Source organism: Lissotriton vulgaris, chromosome 2_1, assembly GCF_964263255.1.
Source record: "Lissotriton vulgaris chromosome 2_1, aLisVul1.2, whole genome shotgun sequence".
NCBI lineage: Eukaryota > Metazoa > Chordata > Amphibia > Caudata > Salamandridae > Lissotriton > Lissotriton vulgaris.
The window spans coordinates 766,277,975-766,291,685 of NC_141687.1; the positions used below are offsets into that span (position 1 = coordinate 766,277,975).

Here is a 13,711-nt window from a genome sequence, read left to right on the forward strand (position 1 = left end):
CTTCTTTCCTTTAAATACTTGTGAACAAAAAGCTTCACTAGGGGTAACACAGCATACTAGAGTCATATGATGTGCGCCGGCTCAGGTGTAGTGTGCTGATAGTATTCTGTTTGAGTGTGCATCTAGAGTGTATTTGGTCCCAAACATAACACAGAGAATGTAACTCTGATAAAGCTTTGCTGGAAAATAATGTATCACTTTAGCCTTGTACTCAGTAAGGTGGCTTGTTTATCTTTCTCTTAGTCCTAGACAAATGAGCAATGAAAGTGAAAATGATGAGGATAGCAACCTTGAAGTATTTTATACCAACAGATATTAACAATGCATTTCTACTGTCGTTCAGGAAACCTCTTTGTCCAGTCTGGGTACCTCCTTCCATGTTGGTATTCCACTGTAAACTCTCAAACAGGCGTACGGAAAACACATTGCTCACGTGATCACAGTATTTATTCATATTGAGTGATGATCCTTTTTTGGGGGCAGAATGGTTGTAAATGCCCATTCTCAGCTATTTGTAAGTTGCATACAGTGCCCATACTTAATTTTGTATTCTGCTAAATACAGTTATTGATACTCAATGAGGAATTAGAATTTACACTTATCAGTGAAACAGTGTGGCATACCTTCATAGCCAGTTTATCATCCAGCATAATGTACCATGTTCCTGTGCCCACCCATATAAGGAATGAACATCTGGCATTTTACTGGCACTGTTTAAGAATTGCGGTACCCTGCATTGCCCATCTTATCTGTACGACCATGCAGAGGAACAAAGATAAATGTGACATTATTAAAACCGGTAACTTGCAAATGCTTTATAGTGATTGGCTATATTTGTGTTACAAGTAAAACTATTACATCTGTTGGTTCAGAAACCCACAATTCATGCTGGGTGCACTCCATCCTCCTTGGAGGTGCCAGCGTGCCAGGGCACTTTCTCTGTTGTCAACTATAACCAGTGCTATAGCATTTCCTTGAAACATTGGCAGTGATCCACCCTTTCAAATAGAACAACTCTGAGCTCATGCGGTCTGTGTCCTTCTTCTTTCACGTCCTGCCCACGGTCTCATCAAAGCACACCTCGCAAGTTCTATTTGAAGGCACCGTGCTGTTGAAATACTTATCCAAATTGAACTCCTTTGGATCAAGTCAGCCATGTTTTATTTTATAAAAACCCCCAACATGAAGGTTTGGTCATACCAGTAAGAGGAAATTTAAGCCATATTTGTGATGATGGTATTTGTTTCCTCTATGATTCGCTTTCAGTAAATTCCTTTCACTGTGTCTGGGTTGCACCTCATAGGAGAGTAACATTTACTTTTTTTATCTTGCCAACCTTGTATCCCACTGGAAAGAAATATTAACTAAAATGTACTATTATTTTTTCTACACATCATGTCTGGGTTTCCCAAAGTTATCTCTAGGATCCATGTCAAGATGTCTTGCATCCCAGCCCCAAAGAGCTATTTTAACTGTCTGTCCATCTATCATTTATACATAATGTTAATTAAAAAATATTCACACATATATATCATCATTTTTACCTTATATCCCTGAATGTCTTCTAGGTTCCTCTTCCTGCTTGCTTCCAGTATATATGGTCGCTCATTCCCTCTCTACCATGAAATGTATGGTCCCTCTTCTTTTTTCCACACACTTGTAGTGCCTGCTGTTTCTCTTATGCCTTCCAGGTACCTTATTCCGGTGACATCTCTGTCCCCGTGAGCTTACAGCATGACGCCAGACTCCAATTTACTTACAATGGGAAACAGAAAACAAAACTGTGATATTAGCAGGCCCAAATTAGGCTTTCAGTTAAAATACATTGGACCGTGTTAATACAGGATTTAGCTCATGTTTTGTTTAACAATGAGGGTAAAAGGAGGTATTAAGGAGGTTATCCAGTATTCACATGCTTGAATCATTACTGCCGTCGAGGTGGAAGTCTCACGGTAAAAAAAAATATAATAATTATATATATATATATATATATATATATATATATGTATGTATATGTATGTATATGTATGTATATATATGTTCGAGGCATGTGGGCTGCTGAATTCATATCTGTGCATAGATCGCCGCCTAGTGTTGGGTCCGGATGATTGCACATTGTTGTCTCTTGAAGAGTCTTCGAAGTATCACGAGATAGGTGGCTCCTCCCCGGGACTACAGTGCGCATGGGCATCGACTCCATCCCCAGATTGTTTTTTTCCGCCATTGGGTTCGGATGTGTTTCGGTTCCCTCTGTCGGAATCGATAATTGTTTAACTTTCTTTACTTGAGACCAAAAGGTCTTTAGGACTCGCGTCGGTATTGTCTATCGTTCGGGTTTGTTTGTTCATCGGCTCCGAACCATTGCTGCCCTTCCGCGTGCTTTCGGCGCGGACGGGCCTACATGACGCTCCAGACTACTTCATCATGGAACGAAGTCCATTTAAGAGGTGCCCAGTGTGTGCCTCGAAGTACCCTCACATCGACGTGCACCCAGTGTGCAATAAGTGCTTGTCAACGGACCACGACGAGGCCAAGTGTATGGCCTGCTCCAAGTTCCGGTCGAAGAAGACTCTAAAGCTACGCCGGGCCGCAAGACTGCAGGCCCAGAGTTCGGCACCCCCTCCAGCGAACATCTTCGAGGAGGATGTTGACGACGACACCGTCCAGAATGTCTCGGACTCTAACCCGGCGTCGGAGGTCGAGGAAAACTACGACGCGGAAGACGAGGAGTTGGAGGAAGTCGTCGAGGAGGTAGGGGACGACGACGGGGCCATTGCCACCGTAGAGGATAGCTCCGAGGAAGAGCTTCCTCAGACTGACTCCTGGGCCATCCGCCATTATGAGGCCCAGGTCGAGGGATCGCCTTCGGGCCTTACCCAAGACCTCGATACCCGTCCCACGGCTCCGCCTTCCGGCCCGGCCACGGACATTGGTGCGGCACCACTCCCGGTGCAGAAACCGAAAGTGAAACCATCGGTGTCGACGCCACCCGTATCGAAACCGAAAGCGCAAGTCGCACTGGTTGGGTCGAAGACTTCGGAGGCATCGGCGCCGAAGTAATCCAAGATGGCCGTCGAGCTCAAGAGCCACGCCAAAATGGCCGATCCGAAGACTACGGTGTCGAAGCCGAAGGCGAAGACGCCCGACGCGGCTGCGTCGGCGCCGAAGTTGGTCGACGCTCTGAAGAGTCGCGTCGACACCAAGAAGGTTGATGACCATAAGAAGGCCCCAAAGAAGCGGCAGGACGACCCCAAGTCTCTGGCTGCACCGCTTCCATTTATAAGGCAAAGGGGGGAGCTGCGTCGGCTCCGAAGACTGCGGCCTTGGTTGCCGACCCGAACCCGGCGTCGGAAGACTCTCTCGAGCCGGTCCGTCCCTCCGCCTCGTTCACCAAGAAGGTCTCGGAGTCCCTTCAGCGTATTCGGGAGGGGGCCGCGGCGGTCGAGCCAAAAAACACTGTGCCGCCCAAGCCTCTACAGAAACCGGCGAAGGCGCAGACGCCGATTCTCTTCACGTTGCCGCCGAAGACGGCGCCGAAGGCTTTCACTGCGAAACCTGGGGCCGGAGTACCCTTGAAGTTGACTTCGGCGCCAAAGGCATCGTTGGTGGTTCCAAGCCCGAACCACCAACCACTGGCGGAGGAGCGTCGAGAGGTGATCATCGACGCCAACACAGGCAAGCTCTCTCTCCTTAAACGGAACATCACCCCGGAGCCGGCTTTGGAGCACTTCCACATCCCACTTAAAAAGAAGTTGGACTCTGCGGGTACATCTGCCCCTATGGAGCCTGCATCTCCACAAAGTCAGGAACTCTCACCCACTCATTCTAATGTTGGGGAGGGTGATGGAGACGATGAGGATGAGTATGCTTATCCAGTTTACTCAGACCCAGAGGATGTGACGGAGCCATGGTCTGCCGGGGGCGACCCTGGGGACAGGAGCCGCAGCTTTTTGCTGCAAAGACTTCCCCAACAGAAGACTCTGCGGCCTTCAACGCCCTAAATGAAAGAGCTGCAGCCAATCATGACGTCGACCTCCATGCAGACCCAGTGGACGTCGATTTTCTTTTTGACACCTTTTCAGTGGCTGAAAAAACTGTTAAGACATTGCCAATGCTCAAAGGAGTGTTAAAACATGCGCCAGAGGTTTTCAAGGAGCCCACCCGGGCAAGAGTCATTAATCCTCGTATTGACAAGAAGTACAAGGCAGCGCCCGCTGATCCAACATATATCAAAGGACAGTTGCCACTAGACTCTTTGGTTGTCTCCAACGCACGCAAACGAGCCAACTCACAGACTACGGGTGATGCTCCTCCCCCAGACAAGGAATCAAAAGTGTTTGAGGCTTCGGGGAAACGTATTGCTGCGCAGGCAGCCAATATGTGGCGCATATCCAACACGCAGGCGCTACTTGCACGCTACGACCGGGCACACTATGACACTCTAGAGACCCTTCTACAGCACTTACCAGATCAGTATAAGGAAGCAGCTGAAATGTTGATTCAGGAGGGGAAGCTTATCACCAATGCTTCAATTAGGTGTGCTCTAGATGTGGCTGATACCGCCTCACGAGCAATAAACACTAGCGTTCTACTGCGCCGACATGCATGGCTCAGAATATCATGCTTTAAACCAGACATTCAAACTACAATCCTAAACCAAACTGTCAATCCAGACCACCTGTTTGGCCCAGAAGTGGATGCCACCCTCGAAAAAATGAAAAAAGACACTGACACTGCTAAATCTATGGGTGCCCTGCAGTCCCAGCAGTTTCGGGGTGGTTCCTTTCGCCGTCCAATAACAGAGGCACCTCAAGGGGCCAAGCGTCACAATCCACGCAATTCTATAAGAGTAACAACCAATCCTCATATACCAACAAGGGTCGGGGTGGATACCGTGGCAACAACGTCAAAGGCAGAGGACGTGGAAATAACAGCTCCAGGTCCTCCACCGCCAGCAAACAGTGACGCCTTGTCACTGCCCCCCGACCACGCAACACCGGTCGGGGGGAGACTCCAGCAGTTCCTGCCCGTGTGGAAGTCCATCACCACGGACAGGTGGGTCAGATCTCTTATCCAATACGGTTATTGTCTGGAGCTCACATCCACTCCACCCAACATACCTCCAAAAAGCCGTCCTATGTCCGGCGAGCACTTGCACTTGTTGCAGCAGGAAGTCAACGCCATGCTGCAAAAAGGGGCAATAGAGCTCGTTCCACTGCAAGAAAGGGGTACAGGGGTTAACTCCCTGTACTTTCTAATTCCAAAGAAGGACGGATCCCTCAGGCCCATCCTAGACCTCAGACCTCTCAACTTGTACATTCTGTCAGAACATTTCCATATGCTCACGCTGCAGCAGGTTCTCCCACTGCTTTGGCAAGGGGACTTCCTGGCGACTCTGGATCTCAAGGATGCATACTTTCACATTCCCTGCATCCTTCACACAGAAAATACCTAAGGTTCACCATTCAAAACCAGCACTACCAGTTCAAGGTTCTGCCTTTTGGGGTCACCACAGCGCCCAGGGTCTTCAGGAAGTGCCTAGCGACGGTGGCGGCGCATCTACGGCGTCAGAACATCCACGTCTACCCTTATCTGGACGACTGGCTCATTCAAGCAAAGTCGGACCAGCAGTGCGCCGACCACGTGTCCCACACCATTCACCTTCTGCACGATCTGGGGTTCTCACTGAATTACCCAAAATCCCATCTCCAGCCCGCCCACATACGGCAGTATCTGGGTGCGACCATAAACACTCTGGCGGCCACTGCGCAGCCGAATTCAGTGAGAGTCGCCAGCATTCAGTCGCTGATCCAAAGATTCAGACCTCAGCACTCGCTTCCAGCAAGAGTGTTCATGCAGTTGATAGGCATGATGGCCTCCTGCATCTCCATTGTCCCGCACGCGAGACTACATATGTGTCCGCTTCAGGAGTGCTTAGCACGTCAGTGGACTCGGGCTCACGGGCAATTGAAAGACCTAGTGTTGGTGAGTGGTCGGGCATACAACTCTCTGCATTGGTGGAATCCACAAAACTTTGCAAGGGCCGACCGTTCCAGGAGCCTGTGCCACAGATTATCCTGACGACGGATGCTTCTCTCCAGGGTTGGGAAGCGCATGTACTCCATTACCCAGTGCAGGGACTATGGACACTACAGCAAAAGAAGATGCACATCAATGTGCTAGAACTGATGGCGATCTTCATGGCCTTAAAGGCGTTCAAAGTACATCTGTGCAACAAGGTCGTGTTGATCCGGACGGACAACATGACGGCCATGTACTACATTCAGAAACAGGGAGGGACACACTCTCCGCAGCTGTCTCATCTGGCTCAGAGCATGTGGAAGTGGGCCATTCAGAGGAACATCTTCCTCATGGCAGAACACCTCCCAGGCAAAGACAATCAGATGGCGGACCTGCTCAGCAGGCACAGCCACCAAATGCACGAGTGGGAGATACATCCATCAGTACTCCAGCCGTACTTTCAAAGATGGGGTCATCCAGAGATAGACCTGTTCGCCACAAGGGAGAACGCAAAATGCCAAAGCTTCGCCGCCAGGTTCCCACACCCGCAATCGCAGGGCAATGCGATATGGATGAACTGGTCAGGCAAATTTGCGTACGCTTTTCCCCCAGCACCTCTGATTCCGCTGGTGGCACGCAAGCTCAGGCAACACTCGATGACTCTCATCCTGGTTGCTCCGACGTGGGCTCGCCAACCATGGTACACCACGTTTCTGGAACTGTCCGTGGTACCGCATCAAAGGCTTCATCTCACACCCAGCCTTCTGACGCAGAGCCATGGCGACATTCAGCACCCGGATCCGCGACAGCTCAACCTGGCGATCTGGCGCCTGAGGTCCTAGAGTTTGGCTACCTTAACCTTCCTCCCAATTGCATGGACATCATTCGGGAGGCAAGAAAGCCCACTACCAGAGCATGTTATACGGCCAAATGGAAGCGGTTTGTCATTTATTGCGCAAACCACAACATTAATCCACTAGATGCTTCCATTCAGAACATCATCTGTTACCTGTTCCATCTGTACCAGTGTAATTTGGCATATACTTCCATCCGCATTCACCTGTCTGCGATGGCCGCATACCTCCAGAATGGACAGCACCTTTCACTTTTCAAAGTGCCTGCTATCAAAGCTTTTCTGGAAGGACTCAAACGGGTCATTCCACCTCGGACCCCACCAGCTCCAGAATGGAACCTCAATGTGGTTCTTACAAGACTGATGGGTCCTCCCTTTGAGCCACTACATTCTTGCGAACTTCAGTTCTTGACTTGGAAAGTGGCTTTCTTAGTAGCAATTACATCGCTACGGAGGGTTAGTGAGCTGCAGGCCCTCACAATCCAAGAGCCTTTCTTCCAGGTTCATGCTAACAGGGTAGTGCTCCGCACTAACCCTAAATTTCTACCCAAGTTTGTGTCTCAGTTCCACATAAACCAAACAATTGAGTTGCCGGTGTTTTTTCAAAATCCTGAGTCACTGGCGGAGCGGATGCTCCACACCCTTGACGTTAAAAGGGCCCTAATGTATTACATTGATAGGACCAAGGATTTTTTAGAAAGACTAAGCAGCTTTTCCTTGCCTTTGCGTCACACCACAAAGGTAACGCTATTTCCAAGGCTGGTATTGCTAGGTGGATTGTGAAATGTATTCAGATCTATTATGCAAAGGCTAAACGCACTCTTACAATTCCACCGAGAGCCCACTCCACCAGAAAGTTGGGGGCCTCTATGGCCTTCCTTGGAAACATTCCCTTAGAGGACATATGTAGAGCAGCCACATGGTCTACCACACATACATTTACTAAACATTACTGTGTAGACGTGCACTCTAAACAGCAGGCAGCTGTAGGGCAGGCTGTTCTCAAGACACTTTTCCAAACTGCTGCAGCTGGCACGGGCGGCCGCCGCTAATGGAGGGTCTTATGTATTCTATACACAGATATGAATTCAGCAGCCCACATGCCTCGAACTGCAAATGCTACTTACCAGTATGCATCTGTTCTTGGCATGTAGGGCTGCTGACATTCATATCGCCCGCCCTCCTCCCCGGCGCCTGTCGCAGCTGCAGTGTTTACATATCATTTCATGGCATGGTCATCATTCACAAAGTTCACTCCATCTCGGCCACAATGGCTAAAAACAATCTGGGGATGGAGTCGATGCCCATGCGCACTGTAGTCCAGGGGAGGAGCCACCTATCTCGTGATACTTCGAAGACTCTTCCAGGACAACAATGTGCAATCATCCGGACCCAACACTAGGCGGCGATCTATGCACAGATATGAATGTCAGCAGCCCTACATGCCAAGGACAGATGCATACTGGTAAGTAGCATTTGCAATATTCCTGCTCCTCGTACATCAAACAGCGAGTCACTCGTCAGGCGGGTGCTGGGGCACGTTGGTGTGCCGCGAAAAATACGAAAGCCTCTTGATCTGGATCTCCGCATATGGCCGGCAACTCTGTGGTTTTCGTGCACGGACTGCACAAATGCGGCGCCCCCCCAACCTGGATGAAAGTGTAGGTATTGGGGAAAGAGCAACAGTCTGTCTGTTGATGAGCTGCGCACAGGTGAAGAATTCCGCCATGGATTGTGCTTTGTATGAAGGAATAGGGCGCTTGGAGGGCTGACTAAGTCAGGGCACAATCGTATGCCTGAGAGGAACATTGTATCTTGCTCACGTTTCTAAAGCGTGTTGTCCCTGTAAAAGCGCGATCCGTGCACTGGAGAGACCTTGGAACCAGAGAGGGGAAAAGTACTGTGTGTGGAACTGTCCCAGTCATCTCTCTGTGTGAATATCTGCTGTCCAATGGGGTCACTCACCTGGCGATTTAAACTGCCTACGAGAGACTTAGCACAACTCACCCTTCCAGCAAACAACCGGCACTGAAGAAAGCATACCGCTGAAACGCGTCTGCCAGGAGCTGGGAGACAGGACCTCGTGAATTTTGAAAAGTGCTAAATGGTGGCATTAAAACTTGCCTGAATGCAGCTCAAGCATGTGTCAGACCCGTTTTTTCCAAAAAAGACGGGATTGGTGGCAATGTTTAATGACGGAGGTCGGCTCCGTATACTGGCACGCCTCTTGATCTGGAGCTCCGCGTATGACCAGTGTAGGTATTGGGGAAAGAGCAACAGTCTGGCTGTTGATGAGCTGCGCACAGGTGAAGAATTCCGCCATGGATTGTGCTTTGTATGAAGCAGCTGCAATAATATCCACCTCCAAGTAATCTGTCCCTGCCACAATCAGAACAAGCCTCTGACTGCGAGATTAGCGTGTCTTAGGGCCGATCTTGCAGATGATCAAATGGCTGGTGGGAGCTCAACTTGAATGGGTCTGCCATTTTGGCTCCTTTGATGAGGCCCCCGCCTCCCCCCCAAAAAGTGATAATTTCAAGTAAAATGAGCAGCATTTAGAATACAGGACTTTGACACAATGATTAGTGGAGGGTCTTTCAAGAACCTGCAAGGGCAGGGCCTGTTCAAAGACTCTTCGCTCTTCATTCAAGGCCGCTACGCATGACCAAATATCAAGTGTAGCATTCTCGGGTGATACTGGAGAGTGGGCTCACTAACCAGAGGCTGATGGCATGGATACTTCAGACTTAGGTACTCAGAGATGTTTGAGAACCACAAAATATAACAGCTTTCTCATTCACCCCATGCAATTGTCAGCTATGCTTATATGGTTTGAAAAAAACATAATAGATTTTCAGAGTGAAGACAGTACAAAAATAGTTTTTGAGCACGTCCTATCAAAACAAATCACAGCTCGTAATATAAAGAATTTCTGGTAAGTCGGGGCCGAAAGGAGCTTGCTGTTATATTGCCACAGGCTTTCACATCTATTGGTTGGAGGGTGATGCTGGGTAGCGCCCATTAGTGGTGTTGTCACCCAGGATTAAGGAGTATTTCCAAAGAAGCCTTCAAAAGTACCTGCATCTTCTGTAATTATTTTTGCCACATAATTGTTAAAAGACGCTATGCCTAACGACGAATTCCAAGCAATTAAGGACCATGGTAGAAGTGTCCAACATAATTGTTTGGTCCAAACCACTTTGTACCCCTTGCAGTTATGAAACTCATGTTTTAGGTAAGCTTTAGCTTAGAAGGATATTTTACCCAGTTTTAATTACAAATACAAATAGCAGGAAGAGAATTTTTTTAAATAAAAAAAAATGCATTGATTCTTTTCATATCTGAGGTCACATGTTGCACCCATAACTTGATTCTCTTAGTTTCTGGTGGCGTAAGATGGGTTCTGGAGTCACGGGGTGCTGAATGGAGTGTATGGCATCTGGCCCGGGTCTACTATGGACATGTTTGATGGACTCAGATCAGATAAATCTTTATTTCGACGTCATGTCATAAAAGACAACATAAAAAAAACACATAATCAATACCTTAAAAGTACATTGAGCACAGCTAATTCATTAAATCATTAACATTTATAAATAAATAAGGGCTTTTCATGAAATCTACTGGTTAAATATGTCCTTTTATTATTCTTTATCAATAATTAAAAAGGTAGAAATTCAATTTAAAAGTAATAAATATGACAACATTTTATCTAAAAACCTTTAAAAAAGATAAATAAAGGACAGTTTATTTTACATGATAAGGAGGAGACATTTAAGCATTTGGGCAACAGCTGATTTTAGTTTAGTCCTTCGAATTGCCCACATCCAATTAAGAAAGTTAGACACAGCAATAATTAGGCTTGCCGATCAGTCTGTTCTAAAAATCCGTAGGGCCTCAGTTCCTTTTTTGATACCTTTTTGCAGACATACTGGCCTAGGCCACCTAAGCCGCGGCAGTTTGTACACAGGGCATATGAACAATATATGAGCTAGACTTTCCAGTTGTGAACTACAAAAGGGACACATAGCATCCCTACCAGAGGACCATTTACTTGTAAAGGTGTTAATTGGCAGGGTACCCACCCTATATTGATGGAACCGTTTCCGGTCTTCGGGGATTGTAATAAAATCCCAATATGGTTCATAAGCTGGTAAGTGTTTAAGCTCAAGAAACTCCCTATGTAGTGATGAGGTGGAACGTCTTTGGAATTTTTGTGTTGTGACCATCGACCAGTATAGTTCCTTAAGAGTCTTGCGTGATGGAAAAATATTATGTGCTGGGTTATCCCATAGCTCAGCCAGGCCCATCACGTTGTAAATAGCCTTGGATTCACTAAACCATTTAATTCTATTGGCTGTGTCCATGCTCCTAACTTCAAGGAGTGCTTGAGCATAGTGGGAGAGCTCTGGGGTAACCCAGATCCTCCGCCAGTATGCTATGGGTCTAAAGCGCGCTACATCCTCTATTCTCTGGCAGCCCAGGTCAAAATAGAGAGGCAAAAGCGGGGTAGATGGTGGGAGCCTCGCTATTCCTCTTACAAATTTATCTTGGGCATTTGTCAGTTCAGAGATGTTACATGACCCCCATAGTTCGGCCCCATACAATATAGATGCTCGAATTTTTGTGTCATAGATTTTTAGTGCCGAAGCTATGGGTTGGGTGGCCGAAGAGCGTACTTCTCTCAAGAGTACTCCCGCCAGCTGGGCATGTCTATTAGCTAGTTGATTAATGTGTGGTTTCCAATCCAGCCTTGAACCCAGTGTAATACCCAAGTATGAGAACAAATGGGTTTGCTCTAGCAACTCCCCATTCATTATTGCTCTTCCTTTCACTTGCTTATACCTGTGCATTACCATAAATTTGGTTTTAGACACGTTGATGGTAAGGCCATAGTCACTACAGAAGGTCTCAAATCGCCCGATTGCTCTCTGGAGTCCTTGTTGGGTCTTGGATCTTAAAAGAGAGTCGTCTGCGAACATCAACAGGGGTATCGACACACCACGGAGCTTGGGTGCATCCGTTGGAAAATCCCTGTAGTAGTCGATAACCCTGTAGATGTACAAAGAAAACCATGTCGGGGCCAAGACACATCCTTGTCTTACACCTTTCAGTATTGGAAACCTATCTGTTACCTGGCCTTGATGGCCCCACCGGACCTGGACAAAGTTATTTTCATGAAGTTTAATTAAGAACGCAAGTAATTCAGGTGGCATACCTTGTTCCTGATATACTTGCCACATCTTCATTTGAGGGACCAGGTCAAAAGCAGATTTTAGATCGACAAATGCGGCATATAGTGTGCCACCTCCAAGGACCACCCACCTCCAATAAATAGCAACAAATCTACAGACCTGATCCACCGTACTCGTATGTGAACGAAACCCAGCTTGTAGGGGTGATAAGGCGTCAGCATCATCTATCCAGTTCTGAATCCTAGTCAAGACCAGTCTGGCAACCACTTTCTGAATGCAATCTAATAGGCTGATTGGCCTGTAGTTAGCGGGATCCGAGCGGTCACCTTTCTTGAAAATAGGTATTATTTCGGCTCCCTTCCAGGAATCTGGGATTGCTGAGCCTTTAGCAATTGCATTGGCAAGGAACATTATATATTTTGCCCAAACATCTTTTCCATGGATAAAAAGATCCGCTGATATAGTATCCAGTCCTGGCGCTCTACCTTTCAGGACCGTTTTTAAGACGCTCTCTACTTCTTTTAGACTGAATTGTAGAGGGCCAAAGGAGGCATTTTCAAGGGAGATATTGGTTGTTATCCCAGTGTCCAAGTCCGGGGATGCATATTGCGTCTTAAAATGCATCACCCATGTTTCGGGAGAAACATTGTTTTCTGGTTGGGCTCTTGGACAGCCCTTGCCCCATTTTACCAAATCCCAAAAGCCTACCATGTTTTTAGATTTACTGGCTTCATACAATTCTTGCCAGTATTTGTCGTCCCAAGATTTTTTCGCTTCCAGCTGGACTTGTTTGTACGTGGTCCTTGCTTCTTGGATTGCAACCCTATTTTTCGATTTTACCGCTACAGCAAGTCATTTATATGAATCCCTGCAGCTCATATCGTACCAAGAGGCTGCCTGCTTCTTTTGATTGCTATGTCTATGTCCCATCACCTTCATAGTAAAAAAGTTTTTAAGATTATTAAAAAGTGTTAGATGAATTGGAACAACTTTGGACAGAGAGTCATGTTTAGATACACCCTCCTGGAGCTCCATAGTTGTCCTACCAGCCAGTTCCCCCATCGCTAGGATGTGATCTTGCTTCAGAAGGCATTCGGACCATTTCACCCTCCGTGTGTCATTTGTCTGGAATATATCAATAGTTCGTGGACCAGAGTCCACCTGCAATGCTCCATACAGATCCAGGGTTAATCTTAGGGGGTTATGATCGCTCTCTACTCTTTTTACAATGGACATATCGTTGATTGATTTCCAGAACTCTAGATTAACGAGTATGTAGTCTATTCTACTGTTAGATGCCCCGTTATCAAAAGTTGATTTTCCCTTTGTCTGCTCTGGTCCTGCCATTTACTGCACGTATTCCTTGCTCTAGACATAGAGCTTTAAGCTGAAGTGCATCCTCAGTCCAGCGTTTTATCGGGGGGATGGTCAATTGCGGGATGTCCCAAGTGCGATCTTCCTCCTTTGCTAAGTTAATATCATTATGATCCAAGGGCTCAAAGCAACAATTAAAGACTCCCGCAATGAGCAGGTTTGCTTTACCGTTATAGTAATCCAGATGTGATGACAACTTGGAAACTACCTCTGACTGTTTACCTCCAGGTTTGCCCCTTGAATACACGTTAATAACATACAAGTCTCT

At 47.2% G+C, this 13,711-nt stretch overlaps 1 protein-coding gene across 7 annotated transcripts in view; it reads left to right on the plus strand.

Annotated features, from left to right (window-relative positions):
* UBR3 (ubiquitin protein ligase E3 component n-recognin 3) overlaps window positions 1-13,711 on the plus strand; it is a 2,118,328-nt gene that overhangs the window by 797,055 nt on the left and 1,307,562 nt on the right. The window lies entirely within an intron of this gene.